We start from the raw sequence: 22,021 nt of genomic DNA, 5'->3' as shown, positions 1-22,021 counted from the left end.
GGTTTGGTCATGGGATTTGTATTCATTTATTTGTTCAGTTACATTTTTTAAGTTTTTGTGTGGTCCTAGATTAGGTGTAAGAATAGGTCCACCGCAGGATTGTTTGCTATTGCTAATTTCCAGTATTCAAGAGATGGAACTCCCAAGTTTGGTATGATTTTATAAGGGATTGTTTTTTTATGAAGATTCTAACTAAGACCACCACCCACTTGATCTAAGCGATCTTTCCTGAGAATATTATAACCATCTGGTAGGAAGGAATCCATGATGTTTTGCGAAAAGTTGTTGAACCAGGATTTTATGATGCACATAAGAGCCTTGTTGCGGAAGTCAACAAGAGTAGAAATTTATGTATGGTGGGAGTAAGCTTCAATGTTGTGTAAGATGCATTGTACATATTCTCTGAACTCATTATGGCAGTGGTTCCCAAACTTTTGACTCCTGAGGACCCCCACCGAATCACTACTGGAAGCCGGGGACCCCCAAGCAATTTGTCCAATTTAAATTTCAAAAAATTAAAACAGTAATCACTGCACTAAAATGCATAGACACACATTAGCACCCCTTCCACATGACCAGCTTGCTGCCTGATGGAGCCAGTCGGGAGGCTCGATGGACGATACTGGGTGAAAGCCGGAGAAAATAGCAGCACAGTGACTCTGTGGGCTTAATCTAATGGCCTGGCGACTAATAAAAAGCAGCCTGTAAATGACAGCTACTGGCTCTATTCTAACCTGAGGCCGTGCTAATCAGATGACGTCACATGCAACCACCTCGGGAATCAGACTCAATGCCCAGCTGCCACTCTTGTTGAAAAGTAACCAAGAGGGGAAGGAAGGAACAAGAGTTTCACGCTTGCTCATAGCAAATCCACAGCAAGCGCAGCAACGTGTTTGAATCCTTTTAATTGAGCAGAAAGGACAAGCAGGTTTGCACGCATACATGAAAAGAAGGAAAGGCCTCTGTTTTTACAGTGCATTTCTTTAAAAGTGTCCTGCTCAACTGAAATGTAAAGAAAGGAAGTGTCACATTTACTTTGAAGTCTTGCTGTGGTTCTGCAGACTCTAAACACAAAGACAAAACATGCCTCTTTCTCAGGTGCTTCTACGCCAGACTCAAAGAGTCAGTGCCGTGCCTGCCCAATGGCTACTTTCATTCCCAGCCACTGTGTTTTTGAGAAAAAAAATCAGCTGCAGCGCAAATGGGCGGCATGTTATGAAATTTGCACTGCAGTGAGGAGCAATCATGGCACCAGGGCAGTTATGATCCACGACTGGACCCGATCTTACTACCAGCGGCAGACTCGTAAAAGTATCTCCTGCTGGCAACATGTTGGAAGAGTCGCTCCCACAGCGGTGGTAATTATTAATTAAATTGATCCCACTGTGACAGGATTGATCCGACCCCACCCGACACCGGCGGCCAGGCTGAGAGAGAACCACGGACCGCGGCGGTCGCTGGAGTGGTTGTCCTCAGCCCGGAGCAGTCACCAGTTCAATGCGTGTACCTGCCAGAATTATGAGGCCTGGCGTTGGTTGCCGCGGGAGTGAGAGTCCATGACTGTGGACAGGGCTGTTGCCCTGGCACTGGCTCGCCTCGCCAAGACTATGGCTGATTCTCCTAGTTGTAGTTAACTTATTATGCCTTTAAAGGCGCACTGCGGTCATCCAGTGCTGCCTGGGGCCGTGTTACCGATAACTGTGCAGTCTTTTTTTGTGCATTGTGATTAGCGCATTAATTCGTTTGGCCGGGGTGACTTAGTGCCTCTGATGTGGCAAAATAAACTTGCAAGTAGAGGGCAGCACGACGGACCCTGGGCGGTAGGGCACTCAGCTATTAAAGAATTTTAGCAGTGTGAGCTAAAAGTCTTTATGAAATAATTAATACAGTCTCTGTGTTTCCCATTGCTTCATGTTACTCGGGAGAAAGTATCACTCATGGTTGGTGAAATGACTCACTCATAATTACTTTAAATTATGATCATGTCACACAGCAGGCTGGAACCTGGGCAGCTATGGCAGCTATGTTACACGAGGCGCTGATGAAAGGAAACACATTGTTATTAAAGCATGCGTGCGCTTTTACTGTAAATGCGTGCACACTAATTAAACATGCAGTTCCAGATGGAGAAGAGCCCTGCTGCCCGGTCAAGGTGCTCCGATGCTCTGCAATCTCGAAACACAACTGTCTGGGCCAGATTGTATTGTAGTCTTGCCTGCCGCCCGGCGCCAACATTCACACCTCTTATCTGCTGTGAGGGCGCATGGGCGTTTTGTTTTTTACTAAGAAGGTGGGCACTCAAGTCCTGCGGACCCCCTGGGAATGTTTCACGGACCCCTGGGGGTCCGCGGACCACAGTTTGGGAAACGCTGCATTATGGCATTTTATAATTTTTTACCTGTGTATCACAATGAGGTTGTCACGATTAGTGTTCTTATTTGTGTGCCTGTTTAAGATATTTTTCTGGGTAGAATAAGGATGGGTCTAGGGATCCTTTGTTTGCACATTGTGGGTGTCATGTCCGAAGCAGATGAAGAGGAATTAGTCAGATCCTTTAGTAGTGTTGGTGGCATTAATTATAGTCCTATTTCTGTGATATAGTTGTTAATGGCTGCAGACTGAATTGTTGAGTGGAGTAGTTCTACCTTTGTGTACATGGGGCTGTTTCATGCGGCCTGATTTATTTATTTTTTGTGTTGATCATAAACTTTGCTTAGTTATTTTTGATGTTGGTGGAGGGGGTGGAGTGTAGCTTCCACCCTTTACAATTTTTGTTAGAGGAGAGCAAAATGTCCTAGAGGAGACAACATTAAGCTCTTAGGATGAGGATTTGATATGAGTATGATGGCTTGCGTTCCAGCAAGCAAGATCAGGCGTTCAACAAATTGGGCCTTCTCTGTGATATTCCTTTTTCAACTGCAAAGGTGCATCAAATCCTCGTATAACCAGCGACGCTGAAGCAGCTGCTCTGAGTGCCAAGGAGCTCAGCAACTACTGCAGTTCTGCCTCAGTGCTCCTCAAAGAGTGAGCATCCACGAGGGCCCTCCACATCAGCCCAGCAGGTCTGGCTGGGATTTTGCAATATCCAGCTATTACCTAGAATGAGGAGGAAGACAAGTGCTGGCTGTCAGCCCGGCCTCCGCAGGATTTCAGGTAGGCTTTCTGAGTGTGTTGCAAGTCTGACCTCTGAGTTACAACACTTCGAATGCCCTAGTTGAGCACTTGGGGCTCAGAAGTCAGCCCTTTCAGTGGTGGTGCAGTGCTGGTTGGGCGTTACAGTCTATGATGATCTTTTTGGGTGTGAAAAGCTCACTTGGAATATAGGGGCTGAAAATAGTTTAGAAAGGGTGAGGCAGGTGAAGGAAAAGGGAGAAGGAAGGTTGGTGACACTTTAAGCCGGAGGAGCTTTATGGAGAGGTTTGCCCTCAGGCAGCCTTTTTGGTGACCCTAGAATGACAATATTTTGAATGCTGATATTCCGGTCATGACCCTTTTTTTAACCTCTGCTGCTGATGATCCTATGCGTCGTGAGGATGGTCAGGCAGGACTGAGCACAACCCATTCTGATAGCTCGACTGGGCTCAGAGGCTTTGGCACATCGACCTCCTGTCTCTGAGCATATGCCCTCCATTTCGACTGCCTCTTTAGGGGGATGTGCTGTCCCAATGACAGAGCAGGGAGGGAGTTCCACCCAATCCTCCATAATGTACAACGCCAGGCATGGAAATTGAGCAGAACCAGCTGAGAGTTTTCAATCTTCCCACTTGGTGAAAGATCACCTGTTAGTTCGGTTTGTTATGCAGAGAATGGAAAGCTGGTTCAAAGGAATTTCCTGAGAAATAGACTGTAGAATGAGGGCCCATTCCACCACCAAAGGCCTCTACCACTGCCCTAGTAGAGGCATTGCTATTTTGGATATCTACTACGCAGCCACATGGGGAATCTGTCCATACTTCCACCAGGCATTACTGCCTCAATTCACAAGTCTACATGGAGGACCATTCTGCCCCTTTTGTTCTACAGGACTTCCTGGTGTAGGTTCCACTCAGATTGACCTCTTTGGAGAGGGCATTGATTTAGTATTGAGTCACAAGCTGGGAAATCTGCAGTAAGAAATATCGATCAGAAGAATAAGTTGCTTGCCCTTCAGAAGTTGTCTTTCTGGTGCTACTTTGGATATTCTGAATTCACTTTCCTCACTGCCCCGCCCTCCTTCCAGTCCTGTCGAGAGTACTCTTGGGAATTAATAAGGTTCCAAGGTTCCTGCATCAGCCAAAATACGCAAAGGGCTACTGTAAGGGAGCACACTGCTTTATACGGTTTTCTGAAAGCGATTAGAAGTAGTCGTCTCATAGACCATGAGACACTGCACTACACACAACTTTGGGGGAATCTGGGAAAGCCAGGTATTCAATAACCCTAGTGTTAGACTCTGTACGCGTGGCCAGCGTGAAAGAGACTCCTAAAGGAGAGAAGTATCTTCCTGTAATATTGAGGACTCGAACATCCAAACCCTCGGCATGACACCATGCAGAGCCCCATCGCCAGTTTCGACTAGAACTCCTTCCTTGAGGGGAGTCGGTTAGGTTGCCAGAAGAGAAAACGGTTTAAAACACTGCTATCCCAAAGAGCCAAATAAAGTGGCTATGGAGGCAAGGATAGTCTGATCCCACAAAGAAGCCTACACACAAATAGGTGTTCTCCTACAGGAAGATAACAGCCGAGATGGCTGTGTGGAAGGTTTTAATTGATCGGTATGCCAGACCTTTCTTCACCAGGTCAGCCAAAAATAAATATAATTTGCACGATCTCTGCACCCACTGAATCGCAATCCCCTTGCATACACCAACTATACCATATAATTCTACGATGATCTGTATCTCTTGATGGTGCAGTTTGATCATGCCTTGGATAGGAGGTCCTCCGCCTGTGCTGAAAGGCCTGGGATTGCTGATCGTCTCCTGTAGTCCTCCACACCAGGAGTCGGAGTGATCCTGTTAAGACCATCTGAAGAGGGTTCCGATTTGGATTGAGGAGGGGAGTCTGAAACTGGGAGAGGGATTGGAAAATCCCCAAAAAGTTCCAGAAGAACCGGAAACCAAACAAGCTTTCAAGATCGAGGTGATCAATACCACTGGCGCCTGATCTGGGCCGAAGTTCTGGTGATCGTTATGAATGGGGCAAAGGCGTAGCCCGTCTCTAGCTGCCAAATCTGTTGAAAGGCATCCATGGGGGTTGCAAGGAGATCCGGCCTTCACCTGAAAAATCTGGGTAGTTGGTGATTCACAGAAAACGGACTCCACTGATCTTGGAGTTTAGCATAAACAACCGGATGGGGTTTCCAAAGACTGGAGTCCCTGAAATGCTGGGATTGTGAGTCTGCCACCGTGTTATCCTGTCCTGGAAGATACTCTGACGTGACCGTGGCTGGTCTAGGCAGGACTGTGAAAAGCTGGTTGTAGTTCCGAGAGGACCTTGGACCAGGTGCTCCCTAAGTGGTTTATGTACCTCTCGACTGCGATGTTGTCCTTATTTAAAAAGGACACATGACTAGATTCTGTCTCGCGTCCAACACCGGACCGCAAGGGACCCTGCCAGGAGTTCCAGGCAATTGATATGTAATTCCTGTTCCTGAGGGAACCACGAACCTCCTGTTGAAAAACCTCCACACCGCGTGCCCCAGCCTGATCTGCTGGGATGGGCCTCAATGATGAGACCCGGGGCTTAGGCAAAATTTGCTCTGCTGCTCCATGCTTCCATATGTGAAAGTCACCAGTGGATCTGCTTACATGCATCCTCGGAAAGGACTACCGACTAGGAATAAGAGTCCCTTCTGCAGGTGTGTAACCTTGAGGTATTGAAGAGCGTGGTAGTGTAGGGGTCCCGGCAAGATCGCCTGGATAGAGGAGAGAAGGCCCATCAGACGTGTAATCTGCCTCAAGGACACTGTGTCTAGTCAACTCGCGCTACAACTTGTTTCTGATTTTCGCCACCTTCCTCAACAGAAGACTCAATGTAGCCTTTGAGGAGTCTATAACGAACCCCAAGAAAACTGCTTTTAGCTCTGGAATCAGTAGGGACATAGGTTTATAAGAAAGCTGAGGCTTTCCAATAGGATGACCCCCCCCTCTAGGTGGGACGACAGCTGGTAGGGATCTTCCTTCCCCTCCCCACTCCGAGGAGCGTGTTGTCTAGATATACAATTAGGTGGGTCCCTTGGGGTCTGAGATGTCCACGACCACCCTGAGGACCTTCGTGTAGCACCACGGGCAGAAATGAAGGGTTGTGAACTGAAGCATTTGTTGTTGATTCATGAACTGGAGGGACCATCCATGCGATGGAAAAATCGGGGATGGATAGATAGGCATCCTTCAGGTCCATTCGGACCAGCCAGTCCCCAGGACGTAACACATCGCGAAGGAGGTGGATCCCCTCCATTTTGAATGGCGATAGACTAGCCACTCGCTGAATTTGCATAAGTTAACTGGTCTCTGTCCCCCATCTAGCTTGCAAACCAGAAGAAGGTTGCGGATGAAGCCCCGTGGATGAGGGGTTAGCTGGACAAATGACTCCTTTTTCGAGCAGTGAAGAGATCTCTGCATCTGTCAAATCTGCAGAGGCCTGGGTCATGTACCCTGATAGGGGGCAACTAGAAACTATATATGAAACCCCTGAATTGTTTGCAAGACCCATGGATCGCTTGTAATGGATTGCCAATATGTAAAAAAAGATGCCAGGTGACCCCCCTACTTGCACAAGGAAGAAGGTTGAACAGCCACCAGCATTGGATGCAGCAATGAAGCCTTTATATCCTCAGCCTCTAAAGCACCACCCACAGGACTGGTAAAAGTTGCCAAAGAGGGCTTGGTCTTGATACTGCCCGCGCCTGGTGCCATGCTCTTTAGGACCATTTTGGGAGTAGGAGCGAGCGGCCTCTGCCGACCCCATGGAAAACCCTTGAGGGAAATACCCTTGATGGAAGGTTGGGCCTTGTCAAGGGAAGTGAAGGTACTGACAAATTTCCCCAGCTGCTTAATAAATGATTCACCAAAAAGGCCTCCCTGAGCCACTGCCCCAGTCTTTGAGTCTGCCAGGCCTCCTGACTTGGGATCCAGTTTGATAAGAAAAGAGTGCATCCGCTCTGTGGATAGTGCAATTGGCATTGCCCAGGACAGCCAATGCCACCTAGAGATGGCCTGTGGGGATATAAGGTCCCCCCGAAACCCTGGCATCTTCTGCCATGTCCAGGGTCCTGGTTAGCAGGCCTAGGGCAGCAGGAGTTTATCGTGGCACACCCGAATGGACCTGTCAGTGCCTTTCTTGGTTTCTTTAATAAACTTTGCCGAAAAATGCCGTTTTAGGTTTCTGATCCGCCCTGCCACATAATTTGCCACCTTACTGGAGGGTGTCCATCAGGGGAACGGAGGTGTATGAGGTCTTTGGGATCTAATATGTCGGACCCTTCATCCGGCGGGGGAGGGGGAGCGCGCTTCGTGACTGGAGGTGTGGGAGAAGGGTGCCATGGGTGCTATGGATCAGGGTCCTTGACTGTGTCCCTGTGGGCATCATCGTGGGGAAATGTTGAGTCTACTCATCCATGTGCAGATGCGCAAAGGTGTCATGATCCACCACTTCCTCCTAGGGGTGTTTGACTGGTATGGGACCCTCATCACTGGGATGGGGTCAGGGGCTACAGCGCCTTGATCTTGGGACAATATTGTGCATTCACGCGCAAACTGCTGTGACAAGTGCTGTTCCGTGGGAGCCATGGCTTCTTCCACAGCACGTTAAGTGGAGGCCTCTACAACATTATAACATTCTTCGTTCCAAGGGAGGGCAGCAAAAGGTTCCTCTTCATAAAGAGCAGCACCCTCTTGATGCATGGCCAGTGAATAATGATAACGGAGTTTCCGCTAGTTTTTACAGAAGCACAGCGCTATCTGGAGCCCTTAGTATCTGGGTTCTGCACAGAGCGTCAATCTGTGGCAGCTAGTAGTAGGATAGCTGCTTAGTGGAACATAAGCGCGGGCGCTATATAAAGCACCTACGAATAAGGGCCAGCAATTGGTGTGCCTGAGTCCAGCGAGTCACTAGTGAGCAGAGGCTCACAATCATAGGGGATCCAAGCCCCAGTGACACCCCCCCCCCGCTCTTTATTCAATTATGGGGTTGGAAGCCACCTGGGAGTGTGTCCCATACGGGCTTCACGGCCTGTCAACCATACAGACGCCAGTGGGGCTTCAAGTAAAGGCACTCCGTACCGGCCCGCAGGACTTCAGTTACCAACCAGCTCAGACTTGCATGCCTTTACAGACTCCAGATAGGGGCATCACTCTCCGAATCTGGATCCTCAGTGATTGGAATTCCAAAATTGCGCGTTTTGGGCCATTAAAAAATGGTGCTCCTACTAGCGAGGGGAGAACCCCGCCGTGCTCGAACAATGTCAGGAATATATGATATGGCCACGTAGGAGCGCAAAGTGTTCCTGCACCACTGAAAAAGCATGACACTTGTGCAAGAAATCAGGAAATAGCCCATATAATGCAGAGAGAAGATGAGAAACACTTATCTGGGCTTCAAGCAGCGAAGAAAGAGGAGTTGCTGGCAGAGGCAAAGGACTATGTTGGAGAAACTCTGATAGGATACCTGCTGGATTGTGGGACTGTTGGACATTTGTTTTTGTCATTCCCAGTGTTCCATGGGAAATGTAGTTTGTTTGAATATAAAATGGCTGCTATTCAATAAAGTTGAAAGGATAAGCATAATCCTCATCTCCAGTTCTGACATAGAATTATCTCCAACATGCAAGTGTCCATCATGCTAACAATTGCCTCCAGTATGCTAGTGGCTGTATTTTTCCATAGGTACCTCTATAAACCAAGAATTACCTTTAGTATTCCAGGACCAATGGCAGACCCCCAAGCATAACTCCACATTCTCACTCATGCTAACTTACGTTCACTAACATATGCATTCTCAATTACACTCATTCATTCTCACTCGCTATCTTGCGCTCACTCAATCTTATTGACTTAATCATACTTATACTCACTTGCACTCACTCACTCATCCACTCATCCTCAGTTACTATCATAGACTCGCTCACATTCTCTCAAATTCTTACTAAGACGTTCTCACTTGTGCACTCTCCTTCTCACACAGTCATACTTCACTTAGTGTTCACTTTCACTCATACGCTCACATGCAGTCATTCTTACTCTTATTCATTCTCACTCATGTTGACTCATTGGTACTCACTGACACTCAGGTAGTGAGTGATGTTTGACTGTCACTGACTCACTTTAACTCAGACACAAACATGCTCTCACATACAGTCTCACACTCAAAAACACGCTCTTGCATACACACACATTCATGCACAAGCAGTTACACAACATCTTCCAGCTTATGGTGCTTCATTTTTATATTACAATAGTGAATAAACTAGTATTCACTATTGGTGAAATAATAAAAAAAAAAATTACGTCAGAAAATGAGGGCTGAGCACCAACGGATGTTCCAGGTGAGCTGCCTCTGTCTTTTTGGCACTGATTGTGTTACCTCTGAGGCCAGGGGAAAGCTACAGGCCCCTAATAGTTCTTATAACCCCCATGGAAACCCTCAATTTAGATTTCAACAGTACCATAATTCTGATAGATACTTATACCTGCAGATTTCTTACCTTAGAGTTATTTCCAGGCATCAGACTGGATCCAGAATTTTTTTTAGCAGTACCTCTGTGCACCGGTTCATGGTCTTGTTCAGCTCCGTGTTGGCATTGTCTGCTCCAGAAGTGATATGCGTGGTGCCTGTATAAGCACCAACCTAGCGCACTGGCGTCCGTTCTTTTTTTTCCATGCCAGTCAGTGCAGATCCGGAGAGAGCTACCATCAGTCATTTTTGACTGATGTTTCAATGTTTTGTCGAGATTCTCTTTTTGAGACTTATCTCCCAGTGTGTTGAGATGTGTCCCCCGGAGCACTCCTTGAAGCTTCTAGCCACCCGACGCTCCAAGTCTTGGTCGCAAAGTCGTTACTGGCACTCGGCATTGTGCTCAGTCATCGGGTAAGTCCCAGAAAAAGTCCAGCAAATCGAAGCCAAAGCGCTCTTCAACTTCACCATGCTGGTCCACAACTTCGGATGAGGCATGGAAAAGATATCACTCTAGAAACAGCAATTCCCCGGAAGACCGCACCGCCTACAAGAATGCATCAGATCCACCAAAAGGACTTTCATCCAGAACAAGATCCTCGCCAACTCCAGCAACTCTAAAGAACTCTTCAGCATTATCCGGGAATTCCCCAAACCTCCCAGCGAAAAAACAGACATCACCCCTTCGCAGGACCTCTGCAACAAGCTTGTCTCCTAATTTCATCTGAAAATAAAGGGCCATTACGACAACTGCAAAGACCAGACACCTGACTCCGAAACCGCTCCATCCTCCAGCAATGCCAGCCAGCCAGCCCACCATCTCCTCCTGGACCACAGCCACCATCGAAGACACCACATTAACATGAAAGGCACCCACTCGGGTGCCCCCACGGACCCCTGCACATCTTCCACAGCCGCTGCCATCGCACCGGAAATATGACACACCATCAACGCCACCTTTGAAACTGGCATTTGGAAATGCGCTGAAGTCAGACCCTACTCAAGAAGCTCTCAGCAGATCCCATGGACCTCAACAACTACTAGCCCATCTCCCTCCTCCCCTTCATGGCCAAAGTCACCGAGAAGACAGTCAACATCCAACTAACTAAATTCATCGAAGAAAACTCCATCCTCTACCCCTCCCAATCAAGATTTTGCAGCAACCACAGCATGGAGAGCACTCTACTCGCTGCTACAGATGACATTCGCACCTTACTCGACCAAGGACACACCACAGCCCTAATCCTTCTCAACCTCTCTGCAGCCTTCGACACAGTCTCCCACCGCACACTCACTGTCAGACTCCATGACGCCAGCATACAGGGAACCACCCTCGACTGGCTCCGCTCCTTCCTCCCCGGCAGATCCCAAAGAATGAGACTTCCACCCATTCCTCTCCGAACCCACAGAGATCAGCTGCAGAGTACCACCAAGGATCATCACTCAGCCCCACGCTCTTCAACATCTACATGGCCCCCCTTGCAGCCATCGTCTGACAGCACGGACTCAGCATAGTATCCTACGCCGACGACACCCAGCTCATCCTCTCCCTCACCAAGAACCCCCTCACCAACAGACTCAACTTCCAGGAAGCAATGAAAGACGTCGCATCCTGGATGAGCAGCAGCTGCTTGAAGCTCAACTCCGAGAAGACAGAGGCTCTCGTCTTCGGACCCACCCCTCTGCATGGGACAAAACCTGGTGGCCCTCCGCCCTCTGCAGCCCCCCACAGACCACGCCCAAAACCGCGGCATTGTACTCTATTCCTCTCTCTCTCCATGACCCGAAAGGTCAACTCCGTTGCCTCCACCTGCTTCAACACCTTCCGCATCCTCCGAAAGACTTTCAAATGGATCCCCACCAAATCAAGAAAGACCGTCACTCACGCATTCCTAACCAGCAGGCTGGACTATGGAAACGCCCCCTACGCCGGGATCAACTAGTCTCTGCTCCACAAACTCCAGACCGTACAGAACACCGCAGTCAGACTCGTCCTCTGCATCCCTCGACAGAACACATCTCCCAACACCTGCGCAACCTCCACTGGCTCCCCGTCGAGGAGAGAGTAACTTTCAAGATACTCACCCACGCCTACAAATGCCTCCACAACACCGGACCATAATATCTCAACGACAGAATCTCATTCCACATACCCAAGAGGAAACTCCGATCTGCCAACGTTGCCCTCACCGAACCACCGAGTATCCACAGTGAAAGAACGGAGGAAAGAACCTTCTCTAACATTGTGGCCAAAACCTAGAACGAGCTCCCGGTTGACATCAGACGCGCCCCCACCCTGCACATCTTCAGGAAGACCCTCAAACCTGGCTCTTCGACTGACCGGAGCTGCCCCCCCAGCACCTTGAAACCCTCCCAGGTGAGTAGCGTGCTTAAAACTCCGATTGATTGATAGGTCCTGCTCCTACCCAGAGCCTGTCTTTTTGTCCACTGCATGCCTCCCTGAATTTCCCTTGAGTGACCTCCGCCCAACTTACTCAGTTTTATGAGGCCGTGCACCTCATTTTAGTTGGGCCAATTCCTCTGTAGGGCCTTTGGTCACCATGGCTTTGGCGGGTGCCCCCACTGGAGTTCTACCAGCAGATCCACCCTGGGCGCCAGTTGATCGCCTCAACCCCCCCCCCCCCCCTCACCCCCGAATCTTGTGCTGCATCAGACACAGCTCCGATCGAGAGACCATCACTTTCCCCAGAGCCCATTCTAGCAACGTTGTTCCCGTTACAGCTGACCCCATCATCATACCCGACTCTGAGACCTGCACCAGTCGCAACTCAACCTTTAAGTCTGAGCCAATGCCTCATTCTTTTAGGAAGGCTTGGGGAAAAGTATAATTGAGGAGGATCATTAAAACTACAACCTTTGAGGAGTCCGATAACTTGTATGAGGTACTGGCAGATGCCAGTGATCTGGCACCTCAACAGACACCGGCCTGGTCTCTCCTAAGGTTGCTATGGTGGAAGGGGCCTCCTTTCCTATGGTGGTGAGGAGGGTGGTTGAGATCTTGGACCTTCAGCTACCCTCGGTGGCAGTCAAGAAGAATTTCTTGACAAAGGTGCTTCAGCCAGGAGTCACCTCTTCAGAACCATTTTCTCCCTATTAATGAAGGCCTCACTAATGTCCTGCTAGGCCTGGGCCAAGTCCTGCACAGGGGTGCATACAGACAGAACAATTGCCCGCTGCCATCGCCCCCTTGTTGGGACCCAGCTTTTCTCACGCAGCATCCTGCCCTGGAGAGCCTGGTCGTCCAGGCCTACACCTCAAAAGTCAACCCTGGTGCATTCCCTACCACACCACCGGATAGAGAATCTTAGAGGCTGGACACTTGACAGCAGGATGCTCTTATGCCAGCCTTGCACTGAGGTCAGTGAACACCGCATGCCTTTTGGGCCAGAACAGCCTGGCGGTTTGGGATTCGGTTGCACAAGTGCTGTCCATGGTCTTGGAGGAGGCCCAAGCCATAATGTCACAAGCTATTGCAGATGGCAGAGATACAGTAAAGTTCACCATTTGCTGTGGACTGAATACGACTGACTTGCTAAGCAGAGCAGTTACCTTGTCAGTGGCACCCAGATGCCACAGCTGGTTGAGATCAACTGGCGTTTCGGGGGCTTTGGCATGGCCCTTTGATGGCACCCATCTCTTCAGAGACAAGGCAAATTCAGCACCACTTTAGTTGGCCCTCATAAGCATCACAGGCACCCACTTGGGGGCAGGATTACCTGCCCCACTAACAGTCATCAGTGGACAAGTGGGTACTTCAGATCAGTCAGCGGTGTTACTCCATTCCTTTTCTATAAACCCAGCCACTGATGCCACCATCTTTTGGTCAAAGGAACCCATAAAATGGTGCTGGCATCAGAAGTAGGTTGTGATTGCTATTCCCATTACTTTCTGATACCCAAGAAGGATAGAGGCCTTTGCTCGATTTTAGATCTACATGCTCCTAATTTTTTCCTGAAAAAGGAGGTCAAGGTGGGCCATAAGCATTATCGGTGCTCCTTTTTGGCCTTACCAGCACCCCTCAAATGTTCACCAAGGTGATAGCGATGGTTGTAATACACCTTCCTCTACCTCAACGACTGGCTGTTGAAGGCTGGCTTGCTCCAGGCAGTAGTCTCCCACTTCCAGAATGCTGTAGACCTCCTACGTGCGATGGGTTTCACTATAAATGTGCAAAAGTCACACCTGAATCACTTTCAGACGCTCCTTTGTATCAGAGCTGTTCTGGATAAAGTGCAGCTTCTGGCATATCATCCAGAACGGTGAGCCCAGGATATTTGTCTATAATTCCAGCCGCTAGCATGGATTTCTGTGCGATTATCTCTGAGGCTGCTGGGCCTAATGGACCCAGTCATCCTGCTGGTAACACATGCCCAATGGCATATGCAGTCTCTGCAGTGGGACCTGAAGTTCCAGTCGGCGCAGCATCAGGGGAAACTCTCAGACCTTCTCCAGATATCATAGGGAACTGCAGAAGACCTGCACTAGTGGCTGATGGACTGTGACTGTGTTGGTGGCAGACCCCTCTCCTTTCCCCAACCAAAGTTGACTGTAGTGACAGGTGAGTCAATCCTGGTTTTTGGTAGACATATGGTAATGGTGATCAGAGGACTCCGGTGAAGTCTCTGATCTCAACTCCAGAAAGTTGATGTGGAACTATCTGACTTGTATTGAAAGCCTTTCTTCATTCTATTAAGGGGAGGCTAACTCAGGTGTTCGCAGACAACACCACCACCCCGTTGTACTGCAGCAAGCAAGGCGGAGTAGGTTCATGGACCCCGTGTCAAAAGGCCCTGCGTCTCTGGGCATGCTGGAATATCGGCATTTCCCTGGTGGACAAACGACGCTGTTGATGCCTAGAGGTTCATGAATGGTGGCTCTATCCGGAGGTCGTGCAAGTTCTCTTCATAGATTGGGGAGAACCTTGATTATATCTATTCACTACTGCTGAGAATGCACAATGTCATCACTTCTACACGCTGGAGTTTCCAAGACTACTCTAGCTCAGAGACTCTTTTAGTCTCCAGTGGAGATCAAGCCTCATGTATGTCTTTCCGCCAATACCACTCCTGCCCATAGTTCTCAAGAAAATTAGCAACGACCGAGCCCAAGGTATGCTTGTGGCTCAGGATTGGGCAGGAAGAGTATGGTGTCTGGAACTTCTAAGCATGAGCATAGGTCCTCTGATCAGGCTGCCCCTTTGGGAGGATCTATTGTCGCAGCAACAGGACAAGGTTCTTTCCTCAAACCTGTGCACACTCCATGCATGGGGATTGAGCAGCGACCGTTGATAGCTTTTGATGTCCTTCCTGATGTCTGTGATGCCATTCGGGCAGTCGGGTGTCTCAACCATACAGTATACGTCTGCTGTCGGGATACATTTGTGGCTTGATGTGCATTCAAGCATGTTGATTCCCTTTCTGCTCCCTGTAGGAAAGGGCCCCTTTTTGACATGGTCCCCCCACTTCTTGCCTGGTATGTGATGCAACATTGTAAGTGCACTGGGTTTCTGCTAATCGGATCCCAGCGCCAGATCTCCTTCCCAAAACTGTACAATTGTTTCCCCAATCGGTAATACCTTTAGCACTCCCTACTAGGGGTACCCCTGGTACTTGGGGCAAGAAGGCTAAAGACGTTCCCTAATGGCTGCTACATTTATTAAAAGGACCCCTCACCAAACCCATACAGACTGCGTGTCTTGGTGCAGACAAAAGTTAAAACACCACATGGTCACCTCCGTGTGCTGTGCCCGCAGACACTGCACGCAGTAAAGGAAGGCTTTCCTGTTTTCAGTTTCTATTGTTGGTAAATTCTGGTGGGGATTTTTCAGTGCTTTCCAGTGATTTCAATACCTTACACAAACAGTGGTTATCAGTAGTTACACATTTTCCTGCCATTAAAAACAACAGAAACCGTGTTTTTCCGATATTTACGGAACATTTTGCTTTTATTATTGCTTGCTTTCTGCACTGATAGTGCATGGTATATAGACAGTGTACGTACAGTGTATGAGGCAAAAATATTTTTTTTCAAATCAAACCTATTGCAGTACATAATACAATACTTCTTCAGTGAGTCTTTGGACATGTATGCTCGCTCTTTCCTTCCCATGTAAACTTATCTGTGAAAAGGTCCTCTCAACATTGGCACTTGAGACGGGCAATGCCAAAACAACCAGTACACAATTTGCTAACTCTGGCCACTGACACAGCTTTCCATGCCAATACTGGTGCACCTGAATATTGTGATTCTCTGGAGCAGGTTCTGCAACATGTGTGGAAGTGGGAGCAATGTTTTCCATGTTGGTGCACTTAGAAAACGGTTGGCAAAGATGCAGAGAAAGGAGCAAACACTGGACTGCATTGACTGCTCCGTGTCAAAGCTGCAAAAACACAACACGCATGGTATCATTCTTTGAGACCGTCCTTGCATATTAATGAGAAAGACAACATTTTTATGGTCTTCATGAATTTACTAAAGTTTGTTTCAATTAATTGCCAAATAAAAGTTCCACAACGGAATGTGACTTTATATGAATATCTACAATTACAATATATTCCTTATGTCTGCCCTTCCATCTGTGCTGCTCTCAGACAATAAACAATGTAAATGATCCATGTATTTAATGTAAAGGTGATGGGGCAAGAGTAATTGCATGTGCTGATTTGCTACTGTAAGGGTACTTCTCACAAGGATTGGAGAGAGGGGAGCAGGCTGTCTGGTTCAAGTTTGGGGTTTAAGCCTTTTTGCGGTGGCATGAGTTACAGTACCCGAGCCAGCTTTTGATTTCCCTGAATGTTTCATAAATGTGATTAGTTTGGGGTCCAGTTCTGGGGTGTCTGTGACTTTATCTGAGATGTCAGGGCGAGGACATTCAGACCGCTGTTGGTTGCGGACCGCTTTGTCATAACCCTTGTGTATACAGTCATGGATGTAGTCCACCACTGGTGATAAGAAGGGGGCCCAGGCTGAGGAGCGAGGGTGAACGAGGTCATCTGGTTAAAAATCTAGGGTCGTTGAAGAAGGAGGCGGGATTGGGAGGAGGTAGAGGGGCGGTATAAGTCACATTGGGTTTTTGCGCATTTCTGAGGTTAGGAAGGAGTCACCGTCGTCAGAGGAAGGTGACAAGGGGGAGTCTAGGTTGTGCAAAGTGGAGGGGATCGGAGCTACTTCCTCTGGTGGCAGTTCGTGTGTGTAGTATGCATGGTCCAAAGTAAAGGAGCCCGAAATTCGCATAAGGAAATCAATGGGGGACCAGTCCATAACTAGAAGGTCACTACCTGCGTGAGAAGGATCTGGTTGGTTGGGGGGGGGGGGCAGCTTTAAGGGCATACCCCTGGAGGTAACTGATGAATGGTTGAAGGGCTGCTGCTAGGGCCCTGTTTACTGAATGGGTCACTGAGGCATCCAAGGCCTCAACTAGGTGTTCCTCAAAGAGGATGTGATCCTCAGGCATATCATAAACCTCTTCCTTTTCACAAAATCGGCACCCTGCCATAATGGTGCTTGATTCTGGGCCCTAGGGAGTTGACCGCTATAGTGTTGACACCAGCAGCTGATGAGGGGTGAAACCCCAAACCAGTCTCAGGATGCTTGTTTCTGGTCCAGGGAGGACCTGGCCTGGTAGTTCGGGCTGGACTGTTCCCATGGGGAGCGGGGTCAAGACTGATTTGCACATGGCTGGGTCTAAACTGGAATGTGTGGGTGTGCGAAAAACACAATGGATTTTACCCAGTTCTGTGAATGTCATCTGTGGAGTACCACAAGGATCATCACTCAGTCCCACCCTCTTCAACGTTTACATGAGTCCACTCGCCTCCATCGCGCGTCAACACAACCTTAACATCATCTCTTACGCCGACGACACCCAGTTAATCCTTTCCCTCACCAAAGACCCTAACACCGCCAAAACCAATCTTCACGAAGGCATGAAAGAAGTAGCCGAATGGATGAAACATAGCCGCCTAAAACTCAACTCAGACAAAACGGAGGTGCTCATCCTAGGATCATCTCCCTCTGCCTGGGACGACTCTTGGTGGCCTTCCGCTCTGGGCACAGCACCCACAGACCACGCACGCAACCTGGGCTTCATCCTAGACTCCTCCCTCTCAAAGTCCAGACAAGTCAACGCAGTCTCATCCTCCTGCTTCAACGTACTTCGTATTCTCAAAAAGATCTTCCGCTGGATCCCCCTCGAAACAAGAAAGACTGTCACCCACGCACTGGTCACGAGTCGACTGGATTATGGTAACACACCATACGCCGGAATCACAGCAAAATTACAGAAAAAACTCCAACGCATCCAAAATGCATCAGCGAGACTCATATTGGACATCCCTCGCCATGATCACATCACCGGACACCTAAAAGACCTCCACTGGCTTCCCGTCAACAAGAGAATTACATTCCGTCTTCTCACCCACGCACACAAGGCCCTCTACAAACTAGGACCCGAATGCCTCAGCACTCGACTGTCCTTCTACACTCCCGCCCGCCAACTAAGATCCTCCAATCAAGCCCTCGCCGCAGTCCCGCGCATCCGAAGATCCACCATGGGTGGCAGATCCTTCTCCTTCCTGGCGGCCAGTACCTGGAACTCACTCCCCACTCACCTCCGCCTTACTCAAAACCACATCTCCTTCAGAAAAGAACTTAAAACCTGGCTATTCGACAAAAATTGAACCCCCCCTTCCCCAAGCGCCTTGAGACCCTTTGGGTGAGTAGTGCGCTATATAAATCCCTGAACTTGAACTTGAATGTTTGATTGGTTCAGTATTCTGTCCATCATCTGTTCTTTTTGCAATTGTCACCCTAAGTGGGAAGGGTATGCCCAGACGTGGGTCCTGTGCTTGCTATGCCACCAGATTCAAGATAGCCTGGCTGATGAGAGCGTGAAACTCCAAAACCAGTCCCAGAATGCTTGTTTCTGGTCCAGGGAGGCCCTGGCCTGGCAGTAGTGGCTGGACTGTTCCCATGGGGAGCAGTGTTAAGACTGATTTCCATATGGCTGGGTCCACACTGGGGTCGCGTGGCATGGCATACGCGGCTTGGAGGACATCAGTTGTTCAATCTCAGTACTGGTGACTGTGGATGTTTTCAATATAACAGTTGAAGGTGGAGCGACACCGATCTAAAGAGAAGGGAGGTTAGATGGGGCCCCCCAACCTCCCTACCCACCATTATGATCCAGGGAACATGTTGACTAAGCGAAGGAAGAAGTGGCAGGGCTGGCAATTGGCGGTGAATGATGTGAACCTAGGAGATGGAGAGAGACCAAGTATGAGTGAGTTGAGCACGTGGGTGGATGAAGATGATGGTTTGGAGTTAGATTATGAAGAAGACAGATTATTAAATTGGGCCAAAGGGGTTGGAGAAGCACGGCAAGAAAGGAGGAGGTGGTTAATGCAAGGGAGTGATGGGGCTGGTAAAGATAGAGGCACCAGCATTGGTGTTTTACAGTCAAGAACACAGAGAGGAGAAGAAAGGCTTGCGCGAATGACGGAAGTGATAGGACAAAGCTGGAAGTCAGAGACATGTGAGACGCAGAGACATGGTTCTCAACATGTCCACCATTTCCACGCACCAATAGTGGGGAGTGGGGTATAGAGGTTCATTGCCAATTTTATAGCAGTTTAGGTGATTTCATTGTTTCACACCAAGGAGTTGTTCCCAAAAATAATTGCACAAGAATTCAGTTTCATTCACCATGTGACACGTCTGTTAGGTGTAGGTGCATCGATGAAAGATTTTAGGAAATCACACGAAGGAGGATGCTGTGATTCAGTATAAGTCAGAGGTGATGCCATTAGGGTGGTTCACCAGTATGGTACAGGAGCAGCATTGACTAAATAGGACATCAAATCTGCGTTCAGGCTATTTAGTGGAGCTTTACACCATCTTCTGGTTATGAATTGCTACGCATTACCTTGATGATTCATTGGAACTAACTTATCTGGTGCATGTCACACAGCTTGGGATCAATTTCAAGAGGTTGCAGGCAAGCTAGGAGTTCTTTTGTTTCCAAAGAAAACTAAAGGTCCAAATTTGCTCTTTACTTATCTAGAGGTACAGGTGGATATGGAGCTTATGCAAGCAAGGGTACCACAGTCAAAGATGGCTACCACGCTGTTATTGGAAAAAGCAGTGGAGTTGTGTTGAAATTTATATATTTATTTTTAGAGTTTTCTATAGCGCGAACCAGACCCAAGGTGTAGGGTATCAGAGCGCTTTACATAGTGAGCAAGGTGTGAATAGCACATTTAGTAAAAACATGGCATACAAAAACATAGCATACAAAGTAACAACATAGAATAACAGAGTTCAGAGATAAAAGCAGAATAGAGAATTGTTCTGAGCAATAAGAATCAATTTGAGATTGTGCAAGTCTTAGCTTCGAAATATCAGTGGACGGAGAGTATAGCCAAGTTTGAGGTTGTAAGCTGGTGTGTTGTTTGTGGGAATTTAAGGGAGGAATTTCATCATCAAGAATAATATTGCTTCCTTTTAAAGGGGAGAGGTGTTGAGGCGATTTTTCTGATGAATGGCGGAAGCGAGTTCCAAATTCTTGGCGCTGCTCCAGAAAATGCTCTGTTTGGGTTTTAGTCTTGTTGAACCGCGAGGGTTTCAGAAGTAGATTCGGATGTCACTGAAGACTGGATTTTGCATGTAGAGTGGTAACAGCAGGCAGGGTGTTTTGTAGGAGGTTGGGATTTGCTATGTCTGAGTCACAACGTCTGCATCATAGAGTGAGATTTTCTGCTAGTTAAGGTTCTATCTTCCAGTACTTAGATCTGTGTTGCAGCATTACAGTGGTGTGACAGGCTGGTCCTCAGATGATGCAATGTTGTCTCTGATTCAGACCTTTTCGGCACATCTGGGGCAGAGGGTTTGGACTCGTTTGGGAACTATTTGGTTTTCAGAGAGAAAACCTAACAGATGGTTGAGAGATGGTTAAGAGAAGAATAGATAATTACATTTTCGTTATTTCCCCCCCCCCCCCTACTGGTTGTGTTGGTTTAGTGGGGTTCAACCCCGGCAGACAGGAATGTGATGTTCAACATGACAATAAAACTGTTGTATCATTGGTGAATAGACAGGTAATCAAAGCTGTTGAGGTGTTTCATTCTTGGTTGTTTGCACAATAATACTTTATTAAGGGCCATAAAAGTGCCAGGTGTGAGCAATAATATTGTGGATGCTTTGTCATGTTCACGTGGCAGAGATTCCATGGGTTGGCACCGGGAGGGGATGCAGAGAAGACAGAGCTACTGCAGGACCTGTGGAGGTGATTGAAGGTAATGGAGCTAGTTGAAAATTCCCAGTCGATAAAGAGGACATATGAGCAGGCCTGGAAATAATTTTTGGGTGCAGGAACTCAGATGAGTGGGTACGTCTGTGGGCGAGATTGTGGACCTTAGGGATGATGTGGTTAATTTTATCACTTATTTTTAGGGGAGCTTTTAGATTCTGAGCTTGACAGCAAGTCAGGAACAGGTTAGAGGATAGGAGGTGTTCCAGATGTTTTTGGGTTGGTGAGTGTGGACAGTTGTGTTGGGCAACAGGGCGGCTCAATGGTGGTATGGTGGTTAGGAGATGTCTTTTGTATAAGGGAGGTGGGGTGTTCACCGATTCACATGTATGGATGTGGTGCTCTAGACTGTCCTAATAAAGCAGCCTTTTACACTGTGAGATGTCTGTGTCTTTGAAGCACCTTGTAATGATATCTCCCCCAGGGGTTTTCCGTCAAGTGGCGTGGCTCACATCAGGACCACATGGGAAAGGTTCAGGAGGGTCAGTGGCAGAGGTTCAGGTTCAGCGATTAGGGTACGTAGAGTTACCTTGATTTCTTGTCTGACAGTCTGGGTCCTCTGGGAGTTCACATACAATTGTTGTGCCAACCACCGACTCGGACGGTTTAGTACTTTGGGGTTGATGTGGTTTGGGGGGGTTGTTTTAAGGTTGTCAGTCTGATAGGCGTTTTTAGGGGTATGCAAAATTCATGTAATTTGCTTTTTTATAATTTTAGAAACATTATACATGATTACAAGTAAATATGCGAAATGCAAAACTGGTATTTGCCACTGCATCTTACCGCAAAGTGCTTCCTCATGTCCACTTTGAACTTTGCATTTCATACTACTAAAATAATGCAATAAACACAAAAGCACCGCAAGCAACAGGCTTGGAGTTTAAGAGCAAATCAGCAAAAGATTGGACAATGCAGTATGTTTAAGACGAGTTTGGATTGGTGAGCGTGAATGGTTGTGTTGCATTGTCTGCTGGGCAATGGGGTGATTTAAGGGTGGTATAGGGGTTAGATATCTTTTGTACATGTCTTAATAAGGTGTTATTT

Source organism: Lissotriton helveticus, chromosome 10 (genome assembly GCF_964261635.1).
Source record: "Lissotriton helveticus chromosome 10, aLisHel1.1, whole genome shotgun sequence".
Lineage (NCBI taxonomy): Eukaryota > Metazoa > Chordata > Amphibia > Caudata > Salamandridae > Lissotriton > Lissotriton helveticus.
Note: the sequence above shows the minus strand (reverse complement) of the source record.